Source organism: Tinamus guttatus, unplaced genomic scaffold (genome assembly GCF_059628265.1).
Source record: "Tinamus guttatus ecotype Peru unplaced genomic scaffold, ASM5962826v1 Tinamus_guttatus_pri_ptg000670l, whole genome shotgun sequence".
Classification (NCBI taxonomy): Eukaryota; Metazoa; Chordata; class Aves; order Tinamiformes; family Tinamidae; genus Tinamus; species Tinamus guttatus.
In genome coordinates, this window is record NW_028289204.1 from 106,480 (window position 1) to 120,195 (window position 13,716).

Consider the following 13,716-nt stretch of genomic DNA (forward strand, 5'->3'; position numbering starts at 1 on the left):
GAAGAAAAATTAAAAGGGGTGTGGAGGGAGAAGAGGGCAATTGGTGACTCGAGTTCTTATCTTCTCGGCAGGCACCAAGACCAAATGGACTGCAGCAGCCAACACCTAACAGGTGGCTTGTAGCAGCTATATAAACTGCTCCTTGATTTCCTGGTAACCTTTTGTAATAAAGCCTGACAAGAGAAGCAGGGCTGTAAGAGCTAGGGTTTGGGGGTTTGTCAAGGCTAAAGAGATGCTAATCTGAAGTAATGGTCCATGTTGGGTAAGAGAAATAAGATGGGCTTCTGAGCAGATTTTTTCAAGTAATGTTAATGCACTTCGATTTGATAAAACTGTTACTCTATGCAATCAAAGTAATATGCTTTTCAGGCTTAATACCTTTAAGTAATATTTCAGATCCTCCAAAAGTAAATTTATTGAGATCTGAATTTTAGCATAAGATTGCTTAAAAAAGATTAAACAATACAGGGGCTGTAAAAACATATCTATTGGATTTTCTTACAGAAGGCATAGGCAGAGCTGACACAGCTGAAAAGTAATTTTAAAACTATGTGAAATTATTTCCCCTTAGTAGCACTACGTGGTGGTGGCTTGTGCTAGAAAAAGCATTTCTGTCCCTGGGACCCAGCATCTGGACTCGGTCCCTGAAGCTAAACTGCATAGGTCCTTCTTTTTCCTATAAAATGTTGAAGTGCAGTTTCATCTAAGTCTCAGGTCTCACTCACTCAGGAGAGTGTCTTAATTTCAAAACTCAGTGCAATGACAAATTCTTTTCTTGTTAAGGAGCCTCTTTGTTTCTTTAGATATGACTTCATGACCAGCTAGCTGTACAAAAAGGATCCTGCTTCTATAGTCTTGCATGGTACTTTCGAAGGGTCTAGTAAAATGATTGTTCCAACTCCTGGGAGTTTTTATCTCAGGTTTGGTTTGATTATTACAACTGCACTAGGGAAATTTTTTACCCAGCTATGAAATGCTTTCTGTATTACAGCTTTTTATTTATATATTTCCTCTTCTTTCCGGCTCACCTATCTGTTATCTTTGTTGTTGTTGTTATTCCTTCCCTATAATTTCTGTGATTTCTTCCCTATGATTTATCTATATTATCTTCTTTCTCTTTCAGTTCTCAGTGATACTATCAACAGTTCCCGATTTGCGATCATTTCCTTTATACTTACACTTCTGCCAACACTCTAATGAAGATAATTAATGACGCAGGACTAGAAATAGATCCCTCTAGCAGCACAATATATAAGGTACCTGTCCTCAGCTTTATGCTGATTCTTTTGTTGCCAGTCTTATGTCTGGAACTCCAACCAGTCTGAACAGTGAGCACATGTATTGTAAAGGACACTAGTTATTTTTAACTAATTTTGATAGAGGAGATTTTTACCCTAATCCAATGAAACAATTAATCTCATGTAGTGTTGGTCCAGGGCTCAAGTGAGGTCTTTCTAGTGAAACAGGAAGGTGCTGCTTCCTTTATACAAGGACTTGCTGGAACACTCTGTATACCCCTGTTCAGCGAAGATAGAAGTAGAAGGTCAAAGGAACAAAAAACTCACCTTGATAGAGTAGACTTAAAAAAAAAAAATGTATCTTATCTGGCTAATGAAACAGAAGCTGAAGAGGGATGGCAAGGGTAGAGCTCAGCTTTTATAGCTGAAGATTGGTACTAGTGTAAAAGCAACTGAAAGTTTACTATGAGTAATCTTGAATCTTTTTATTATTATTATTATTATTATTACTTTGAAAGCTAGAAATGAAATGGGTGGAGATCTATGAGATTTTAAAATGGAGTTTCCTCAGAGTACAGCAGCGTAACACTAGACATGGCTCCAAAAGGCCATTCCAGTTCATGTCAAATTTTTATGTGTATTTAGGTGAACATAAATTTGTGATTTTGACAATCGCAAATAAGTTTATAGAGGGAATACTGAATTAAAACAAATGCAGCTTTTCATAATTTGAAAGGGTTGATCAGAATACTGTTATTAAGTTACCCTGTTCTATTCTTTTCCAATTTCCTGTTATTGTATACTGTCAGATTTTAGGTAGGTAGACAATTTGTTTGACATGTGGAGCTATTTTTATTTTAATTCTTGTGTAATCTGATAGCAACTAGAACTAAAGCAATTTATGTCATTTTTAATGCATTGTGATCTCTGGGAGCTAAAACGTTACTGAGTCACAATACTTTTGATAATCTGAAGTTGAAAGGACATGTTAACAACTAATATAATGGAAGGAAAAAAAAACAACAGAAGAGGAAAAGGAGCCAATTATATGAAGGTAAATCAGTTTGATATATACATTGAACACAAAGCCATAGTTATGTAGTTTGCAATCATGAAGTGTTTGGTCAATGGTGATCAAGCACACACACATCTATGAATATCCAAAACAAGCATCAGTTGTTCTAGTCTTTGCACTGGGCAATTGTAGTATATCTTCCCCAAAATTGGAATTCCACATTATTAACTACTATAATTCATAAAGCAGTGGTATCTACAATAGGATTTCTGCTCACATCTTCAATCTTCTGCAACTGTAATATTTAATGCAAATACAATACAAGGAAGATGATATAGCCTTCTTCATTATTTTAATCATAATAAAAAAAGAATACAATAATTCAATGAATATCTATTTGTTCAGGCTAGCAAAAAAGTCAATAATTATTTGAACATGGTAATAAAATGAAAAATGAAAGTGTTTGGTAATGGATTATTACATTTTATGGCCATACATTTATTTCACATAATTCAAACTATTTCACCCTACTGTGTGTAAGAAAAAGAAAATCATTATATAAGTGCTATTTTAAGAAAGAGCCAGGTGCAGATAGTTGGTTTAACAAAATAACTGATGAAAACAAATTTGCTTGTGTTTAATATGTCTACAGTTAAGATAGATTGAATAGATAAGATAATGTAAATAATTTAGGGTAGGAGGACACACCATGGATAGTCATTGAAAACCGGGAGCACTGGGACAGCACTAACATGAGCAGGTACCACTCCAATGAGGCAAATCCAATTGCCTCTTCCCAAGGAGCTCGCTTTTGTCCAGGGCTCCAGCACAAGATCTCTACATCTTAGCTCATCAGCAACAGAAGAAATTGGTACTTGGATACAGTTCTGAGTCAGAGGTGCCAATTTGAACGTTTCCCAAGATGCTACACAAAAGTAGTATTACTCAGCCCATTTTCATCACACATGTGCATAAAGCAGTGGGATCACAGTAGGAATTTGGTAGGAATTTGGAACTTGTGAAAACAATCTTGGTAAGAACTAGGATGAAAGCAATCCCCCAGGCAGCAACATAGAAGGGACCTACGGTCTCTAATCATTCCTTTGAGTCAGGCAGAGGGAGAAAAAGCAAAAAAAAAAAAAAAAAAAAAAAAAAAAACAAGGAATTAGCTTGCTGTAACTTCAGAGTGTGATATTAATGTGGTCTCCCACTGCAGGTTCTAGCAAGTAAAATGTTGAAACTTCATGCTGGGTTTGGGACTGAGAGATGCAAATAATTTTCATCCCTCACCTTGCAGCAGCTTTACTTACGGAAGCAATGAGACAAATGGTCATTTAAATAGGCCAAAGACTCAAATGATTTTTGACTTTCTTGGTAGGATTTTTTCCCTTGTGTCCCTTTCCTAACAACAACAACAACAACAATCTATACTTGTATGTTTGGAAGAGGTCAGGATTACATTCTCACCCCCTACTCTAAATATATTTCCGTCATGTAGGTGCTCATTAACTTGCAGATTTTCAAGTAACCAGTGAAATCGTCTGGCATTGCTCTAACAAATGTGAAGTTGCAGGGATCCCTATACCCTGCTTGTTCAGCTTGGATTCAAATATCTCAGTTTAGACACAGGCAGCTTTATCTACATGTGTCCTTCAGCAATGAAAAAGCTACTTGAACCTGCCAGTGTGATCCATTTTTAGTACAGTGTACTATGATCATTGTATGTATGGTGTCAGAGAGAAACATTGCTAAATGTTTACCCTTGCCCTTTATGTTTTCTTAAGTTTAACAGTGGCCAGTGGCAGGCACAGGATAGATTAAGAGATGGGAATTTTGTGCCCCATCCTTAATCTCTTAGGAACTAATCTTGTTCTGTGAGGAAAATCATACCAGGAGACACAGAATAAAACAGATAATTGGAATCAAGATGTTGCATGGTACCATCATGTCCATCTATTTAACAGCTTATTCACAGGAAGCTATATTTTTGATGATCCCACAAGACTTATTTGCATAGAATTAATACACATGCATTGCAAAATTGATTGAATTATTTACCTCCATTCCTATTTTAACTGCCCCTCACAGAGAATGAACTTGTCATTCTCATCCCAGCTATTGGAGGAAGAAGTTATCTGACTTTTATCTTTTCCTTCATTCTTTTTATTTCTTTTCCACAAGTGTGAAAGAACAGCTGCTGCCTGATATAATTATTTTAATTGTTTGCATGCTATAAAACTGTTAAAAGCAATTTTAATTTTAACAGTAAATAGGTTTTATTGCCAGGTTTTTTCTTATAGCTATAAGATGGCAATAGGTGGTTAAGAGTATATTTGATTCTGTACAATTATGTCTCCTGTATCCACTATATAACCAATGAAGTGATATTATTTTGCCCTGAGGATAAAAAATATGCTAATGGAAACAATTAAAAGATATGAATAATACTGACACCTCTTTATTATCTTTCAGGTACATTCGGAGTTACCCAGCACATTAAGTGGTAATGATGCAGTTACAGTTATTTTCCAGTTGACATGATTAGTTCTGTGGCCTAGCCACATTTATCTTGTGCTTTGAAGCCCTTCACACTGAGTTACTGGATTTGAGAAATAAAGTAAATAGATATGTGAAATGACCTCAGCCCTAATTTTGAAAGACTTTGTAAAAGAATGACAAATCCATGGTCTAAAGCGCTCACCTAAGCTAGTGGTGGCAGGAGACCTGTTTGCATTCCTCAGACAGAGGAGTTTCAAACTGGGATGGATAGTGCCTAATGGACAAGCATCTGGGGCTACAGATACCCAAGACCACCCTGAGGCATCTACCTCTGTGTTAGGTACCCAGCTCCACATTTAAATCTTCACAATTCCCTCCCTCCTATGTAAAGCCTGGACTATTGATTTACTGTAACTGGAGGTTTTGGCGGGGACCAAAATGCAGCCATGTTTCAAAAGTTCAGGATAAGCACTCAGTATAAATGCAACATCTAGGCAACTAGAAGCTCAGAATTTCAAACATGTCTTTAAATTGTGTATCTAAATGTACATTTCTGTCTGTAGCAGTAGTGAAATGAGAGATATTCCTTGAGGAACACCAGTGTATACTCTATTTCTGAAAAAGAAAAAAAAATGGCTAGTGTTATTACTTAAGAAAAAGGATTGCAAGCATTTAGGATTCCTTTTATGATGATATATACTGTCTTCAGTATTTTCTGTGCCCATTAAATACTTGTCCTAGTGAGAAATGGTACCTTCCCTTCAAAAGCTGTCTAGAGACCATTAATATCTACCATGATTTTGTGTGCTGAAAGTCATTAAGGGCTCCCACCCATTAGAGGCAGGAAGCGGGTAACAGCACTGCTCCATCTAGTTAAAGTGTTGTGCCATGGACTGTATTGCTGATTATGATCCTTTTTATACACCAGATAGCTACGTGTATTTCTAAGCATTCAGCAGCTATCATCATATAATTTATTTTGTTCAGCTCATTATTATTATTTGTTGCACCTTCATAAAAGGTGCTTTTATTGCTCTCAAATATTTACTTTGTTATCCTGATTGGCTTATATGCCCAACTATTTACTCTTTGATCATGTTGCAACATTGAGCCTTCTGCTATGCCTTACTTGTGATCAGTCACTCAGTCAATATGGTAGTTGGCGGGGTGGAGACTGTATTTTTTTGATATTTGAATACAGCACCACACTGCATGGCAACGATTGCCCAGTAATTTAAGGAGGTTAGACAAAGAAATAATGCATTTTTAAAATTAAAACAAAAGAAGAAACTTGCTCCAAAATGTTTCACCAAGATACCCGATTAAAGAAAAGGTTTATGGTGTTGATTTAATAAAGTGATGCAGAGGGAGTAACTTTTTCAGTCAGTAAGATGAATTCTGAATCTGAAAAAAAAGCGCTATCAGTTTAATCTGCGCAGATGAACAATTCAAAAATGGTAAGAAAGCTGATCGCATATAGCCAGATGTCAGCAGCTTGGAAATAGCACATTAAACCTTAATATAGAGGACTTGTAAATTAAGCTGAGGGTGTCTAAGAACAGAAGAGATGAGCACATGAAGTGATTGTCATTGATTCCCATCCCTTTCAATTAAATATGAACAAATAGGTTGCCTATGGTTAGAAATTATCTGCTGATTGCCTCTTAAATACTTTATTCAGAGCTAGCACCTCACAGTAGTTAGGGACTTTCCAAGATTTACTATTAGTCCTAATATGTGTTGATCCTCAAACACTTTTTCATTAAAACAACATTGTGATTTTGCTAAATGATTTCACTAAAGAATCCTGCTCAGGGCTATGGTGGAAGAAGACAGATATGATGCAATATTATCTATACTGCTTACTGGTCTCAACTCATGCCAGACCCAAAACATGTTTAGGGGCTATCTAGGAGAAAGAAAACACAGCCCCAGACTGTCATAAGTAGTGTGCTAATCATTAAATAGTTTGCATGACTGGGAATGGCACTAAAGCTTCCACCTTCTCGAACAGTCAGAAAGCTCTGTGTATTCTCTGGAAAAAAAAAAAAAAAAACACTGAAAAAGACTTTTTAAGAAAAATAATAAGTGCTGCAAGCTCTGAGATTGGAGCTGAACAGGATTAAAAAAAAAAAACACAAGTTTTGAATTCCCATGTCCTTTCTTGGATGCTTTTGCTAATGAGAGGGAGTTGGTCTATTTTTGGCCAAAGTAATACAATTTTTAGCAGATTAAAGGAGACTACATCCAAAAGTGGCTGGTAATATCTGAGTTATGCAAATAAGAGCCATTTACTTTTTTTTTTTTTTTTTCTCTCTGTAGTTTCTGAATAGGAAATGCATGAACTAGCCTGGTGGAGTTTGTTAAACAATGCAGAGACGTCTGGCCACTCACAATCTTTCACGCCATGTGCAGGCTCCAACAGCTTATCTGAATGTTTTGTTCGATCTTTCCTTTCAGCAACCAAACTGAACCTTGTCAAGCTGTCAGGGAAGCTGTCCAATCAAACAACTTAGGCAAGATTTATGCAATACATCTTTGTTACAGCTGGCACATAAAAAATGAGATTCCTTGTACTTGAGAAGGACGACCAGGATTTTGTAAAAAAAGGAGACAGTAAATGTCAGAAAGTTACGTTTCTTTCTTTTTTAGCTGTCGTATTCTCCTGCCATTTAAGCATTGTGGTTTTTCATGGGAGGACTCATCCCACTAAATGTTTATCTCTGTGTTATGTGATGTGCATTTGAGCTAGTCATCTTAGCTGGCTATAGATAAGGTGAGAAATAGGCATCTCTAGAGTATATTCATGCTTCAACCCCTCTCTCAATCCTGGCTTCCTTCAGCTCTTCTGTTTCCAGCTTTTCTGTTCCTCTGAGATAAAAGGCTGCGTTACATCCATGTGGCTGCCTGAAAGTGAATTTTTTTTACCAGGGGTAGAAGGTGGTGGAGGAAGAAAGCTAAAAAATGTAGTGGGTTGAGGAAAGGAGGGACAGAGGTGGGACAGTTTCTGACAGCTTCGCCTCCTGTCCCATTCATACGGACATCTACCATCTCCAAACTTCCCTCTGCCAAAGGGTCATGTCCCCTTTTTAAGAATAATTGTTTGACTTCATATTAATTTAGGTAGACCATGCCACAAAACCACATAGTCATCGTTTATTAGTCATAAGCCATTTCCTGCTCTTCCATGTCTAAAGATAGTTCGGGTTTCACTGAAGGGACCAAAGAGAACTGAGGCTCTTTTTATTAGTCCCATTTCGATGTGTGCCGTCATAGAAGAGAGGAAAAACTTCAGAAATAACGAAAATATTCAGGGGCCTACCTTTACAGAGCAAGGTGAGAGGATGTTGTCAGAGTAATGGAAAGGTGGAAAGTTTTTCCCGGTGTTCAAAAGAGCTGGACAGACACCTAACTCCTCAGTCTTGTTGCTGGTTCCCTCTAACCTCAATATGCTCTTTTCATTCGATGACAACGCAAACATAGCACTCACAGAATGTCATAGGACATATGAGCACAGATGATTTGAATTTGCCTCACCGAAAGAATCAAATAATCTTCCACTCTAAACACTTTTCTTTCCAGGTCTTTTAATGATTTCAGGAAGTGCAGTCTGAAAGCATCTCAGAGTAGACCAGCCGAACTTACATACACCTTCCAGCTGTTTCAACTATTTCACCCTACACTGGACAACTATTACAACTTCTTAAGCTTGCATTCTGTGTGCGTCTGTCAAACTGAAGAAGGTGAAATGAAAATCATTCAAAGTCATTTACATATTTATTCCTACCTCTCCCAACATTTTTTTTTTAAGTTCCTTCTTTCATTTAATTCCATGGATTTTCTCTTCCTTTTATGGTATCATGGATTACTGCCTAACTTTTTTAAGCTTATTTGAGATCATATCATAATCTAAAATTAAATGCCAGGTTATCTGTTGAAAGAAAAAATTAAGTCAATAAGGCTGTGACACTGGACAGAGATGGTAAATAAATCATGAGCATTTTAAAATTCAAATTTATAAAAAATAAATATAGTATGCTACTATGGGAAAAATATGTAAGTGTTTGAGGAAACAGTTATGATTGACCTGGTTTTATGTATTTCCTTTTTATGTGATTCTTTGCTTAAGAAACTGCACTCAGTTACTGGTAACAAAATCCCATATTTCAGAATAAATTGTTTTTATTTTTCATGGGAAAAATGCTTCCTTTCAGCTATGGTTAAGAAAAGCAGATCTAAATGCTGTCTAGAAGATCTGTTTAAAATAAAGAAATCACACTGAGAAAAACGACTGATGAATATTTTTGAACCACCTGCTTCCCATAATTTTTTAAGAATATATGTACTTTATTTCTGAAAGCACTACCTTGACAGTATGTCAACTGTCCCAAATAACCAGTCACAGCTGACACACAACCTACAGCACAGTATGATTGGGGTGTACACACATCTGTGTAAGGAATAGTCTGTAATGGGTGTTAACTATGAATATTAAAGTGTCTGTGTGTGTCTCAGCGGGGTGAGAGACGGAAGTCTCAGCCCACAAAACCAGTCAATCTCTTAGAGTTAGAAATGAGATGAGAAGGAAATGACAAAGTTTCTCATGCATAAATATGCAATTGTCCTTGATCTTCAGCAGAGAGGATTGCAAGAGGCTTGTATTTATGGCAATATTCCATGATTGTTTCCAAACATACCTTTTTTAAGGATATGTTACTATGTATCTGTACATGTCTACAGCATCTGATATGCCTAGATGTGTCAGTGTATATGTGGAGACAAAGGCAAAGTTGGCATAAGAACATCAGTTTCCTTGTGGATAACGCTTTGATCAGTTTAAGCAGCTTTTCAGCTGCTGAGTGGAAATCTCAGTGCTTTCTGTGGATTCCTATCTTTAAAGAAATAGATATGTGCCTGAAAAAATATGTGTTTCAAAACAGATCTGAAATCTTACATTTCTTAAAGTGTTGACATTGTTCTTCCCACTACTGTCCTGAAGGATGTTGATAACCTGTAAAATTCAATGGTGCACAATGGTGCACAGTTCAGCCTGAGCAAGAAATCCTGGATAATACAGCAAAGCTAGTGAGAAAATTGCTCAGTTTGTTGAGAACAGTGAGGCAAAATCTAAGCACACAAAGACTACTCCTATTTTGAGTAGGAGTACCTACATACTTCTACCAACTTCTAATCGAGACATAAAGGGCAGGAAGACACCAAATGCTCTATAGCTTTCTTGTCTTCAGAAGGTCTTGTGATATGACTAAACTGAAGAATCTGTATCTACAGCCTCACAAAAACATAGCTATTGTGTAGTCAATACTTTACTTTGATTCCCTTCATGTCGATTAAGCAGCACTTCAGCAGTGGCATAGGATGGACTTTTCTTTGAATGTGAAGTTCAGAACTGTCCAAAACAAAGGTTGCGATATCAGCAAAGAACAGTCATTAAATATGAAGTGAAACTCCTGTAGATGTTACATGCATTTCAGAAAACAACACATTTCTAAAACAGTTTATTTTTTAATACAGTGAATTCTAATATGAGTCATCATATTTTAGCTAGCAGTCTAGATGATTTGTGAATGTATTTTATTGTGGAGAGGGAGGTGAAAAGTGCTTTTTATGTTTCGGGTGCACACCTTAGCTTCTTTTGCAATGAATAAGGTCTTGAAAAAACATTTCTAAATTGATGTGCTGATTGATGACTAAGTCAGATATTATCTTCAGAAAGAAATTGAAGTGAAGTTTCATCATTCCTCTATCCTCATGAAAAATCATACTTTGAGAATTTGACATGAGGGCTTGATTTTTTTTATTGTAATGCTGCATTTGAAATGCAGTCTTCATTGGCAAAAGATGATAAGTATAAAGCAGAAATCAGAAAATGAGAGTGCTAAAGTTTTATGATGAAGATGTTTCTTTAAAGGTGGAAAACTTCAGATATATCCTCTAGAATTTGTTTTCTCTGAGGAATGGCTGGCAAGAACTCTTTTTTTTTTGGTTTCCTTGATGCCCACTAAATAAATTAATCAACATATCAGATGCTTTTAAAAATCATATTCTGTTATGCTGAAACTTGTTCTAAAGTTCAAAGATATGTTAAAATGAGATTGTCTGGGCTCACTTTGTTGAACTCAGTGTGGGAAGTAGAGTAATTTCCCATTAGGCAGGAGATTTGATATTTACTGTTTGTCCACCAGGTAGTAGATCCGCTCGTATGCAGAAAGTGCAGAGCAAAGATTAATTATGAAGATAGGAGTGTTGCACAGGCAGTTCTGGACAGAGTGTTTTATTTTTAAATAGATTTATTTATTGGCAATCTTTGCACAGGGTAATGTTCACTTGAGGAATCAAATCTCTTCAATGGGGTGGTTAAAACCTGCCCAGATGCTGGCGAGAGTTCCTGTTGCAGGGGTTCCTGCAACAGCATCTCCAGATGGGTCAGGCGTGACACTGCCTCCAATGAGTTTGTAAGGTTCTGGGAATACCACTCTATCCCACCTCTCAATTTTGCTACTTATAAGCACTTTATTTCTGGACTGTGAGTCTTGAGGAGAATCTGTGAAAAAGGTGGTACCTGTAACCTGAAGAAACCATTGCCTGTAAGCAGTTGAATCAAGCAGCAGTCTACTTAACTTTCACAGATTGGTGGCAAATAATGTTGGTACAACTAAAGATGGAGCCATATGTGTCAATGATGAGCCTAACTATAAGCTAGGTCAGGATCTTATGTCTTGTGTGAGGTAAAAAGAGGAAAACTGCTCCTGCTACTTGCACAATAACACATGGGTGATTTTTTAGGTAAACTGATCTCTGAACAGGATGCTCTGCTACTACATATCTCACTCAGGTAAGTTTTTACTCCCTGAAATTTTCAGTTACTTCTTGGAGGACTCAAGAGTTTGGAATGGTCAGAAGATGTGAGAGTAATCCTCTTATTAAGAAATGTATTCACATAAACATTTTTTAAAAATAAAACTATTTCAAACTTCGCTAATATACACTTAGGACCTACCTTGAGTAATCTCACATTTAGAATTAACTTCTGTTGAATGGAAGTCAAACAATGTTTAATGTTTTCATCTGCTTCAACCAACAAAGCAGAACTACACAAGCACTACAGTATCCTCAATATTTCCTGTTTGAATTAGAAAAACTATATAGAAGAGAATTTTTAGTTTTAAGTGTACTTTAAAGTGTGTATGCACAGTTATCTGTGCACTTGCATAGATGGTGTTTATGAAATAAAATTAGCATGGTTTAGTGGTCTTCCATTATCACAACTAGAAGCGCTAGTCATAACAAGTCATGCTATACTACATTTCAGGGTATTTCCTATTGCTGGAGTTTTTACTCAATTTGGTTTGTTTTTCCTACTTAACAAAATTAAATAACATAGAAATGTCAGTTGCATAATCTACATTTGCATATATCTTTTTTATTTATACATAAACGCCAATGTTTGTGTTATTTGCCCTACTCTCTTTCAAAGGAATATAATCAGCAATGTAAACTAGTCAACTAATCTACATAAACAATTCTATTTGCTCAAAATAGCTGGATTAGAAACTATATTTAATCATCTGGGATAGAAACAAAGGAGTTTTTCAAGGTTTACTTGAGATTCACTTGTTTTAGTTTATTCTGAAGGTAGGATTTGAACCAGTAACTCCTAGGTAGCATTTGGTATAGAGTTAATGAATGTCAGCTGTTCACATTTATACCACTGCCTACACAGATTTAATAATACAAGATGCAAAAAGAGACACAGGGAAGGAAACTGATCTTAGGCTTTTTTTCTTTCTTGCCATGAAAGTCTGAATCTGAAATCCTCCATGTTTAATTGCTCCTCCAGCTGTTAATTTCTACAGTGTTTTGACAGTTTCCAGAATAAGGTCCATGAAAAAGCATCTCCAGAGGAAACATTTTCCTGAAGATTAGTAAATCTTGGAGAAAACAGCAAAAGTTGAACCTACACCCATCACATGCATTCAGAGTGCATTACCTCACCAAAAAAAAAAAAAAAAAAAAAAACCCAAAAAACAAACAAACGAAAAAAAAGCAGGAGGACACTATATGATTTTCCTTCGCAATAAAACAGCAAACCTCTCAACTCTGGGACTGAAACAGTGAATGTGATTTCTTTAGTCCTGGTAATGTCTCTGTTGATGAAATTAGTTGTTTTCCTATATCTTTGCTTAAGGAAAAGCACAGTAGACTCATTTGGGTCACACTTCTCCCTGTCTGCTTGAAGAGCGTGTTGAAGTCACAGTGTGAGGAGCTCAGTGTGATGTCTCAGCATGGTTTGATACCAGTGAGACATCAGGCTGCCCAGGGCTACTTTACAGGTTTTTTTAAGATCCCCTCTGGCAATGAGAGGGCTTTAAGTAAGCATCTTTCATTGGTTAAATGCCAAAAATTTGCTCTTTTCTGGTGACAGTGTCCCTTGAATTCCTAGTGTATACCTTAACCTCCAGTAGGAAAGTTGAGTAGTAGGTAGTGCCTGATTAACTGGTATATCAAATATTAATGAAATGTATGTCAATTATTTACAGAATGCCTCTGCTTAATAACTTATCTCTGTATGTTCAGTATCCCCATCCTTCACCCAAACTGCATAGTGTTTTGTTCTCCAAGATTGAAAAAAAAAAATTAATACAAAGCCCTCACAACCTGTCACTTTGTCAGTTGTAAAGTTTGAGAAAGAACTGATTTATCACCTACTGACTTCTCATTTCTGCAGCTGTGTGAGAAATCATTCACCGCATCTAAACAAACTCAACTCTTGATTGAACAGGGCTACATGTGATCTGTGTAACTGCAACTCAGCGTGAAGGTTTGGTATGTGCTGTGAAGTGCACCATTATCCAAAATAAACAGCTGGATCTGTTAGGAGTTAAGAAGGGGGACTGATAACAAACCTGCTCTCGCTAGGATAATAAACAACTATTGACTTTGCAG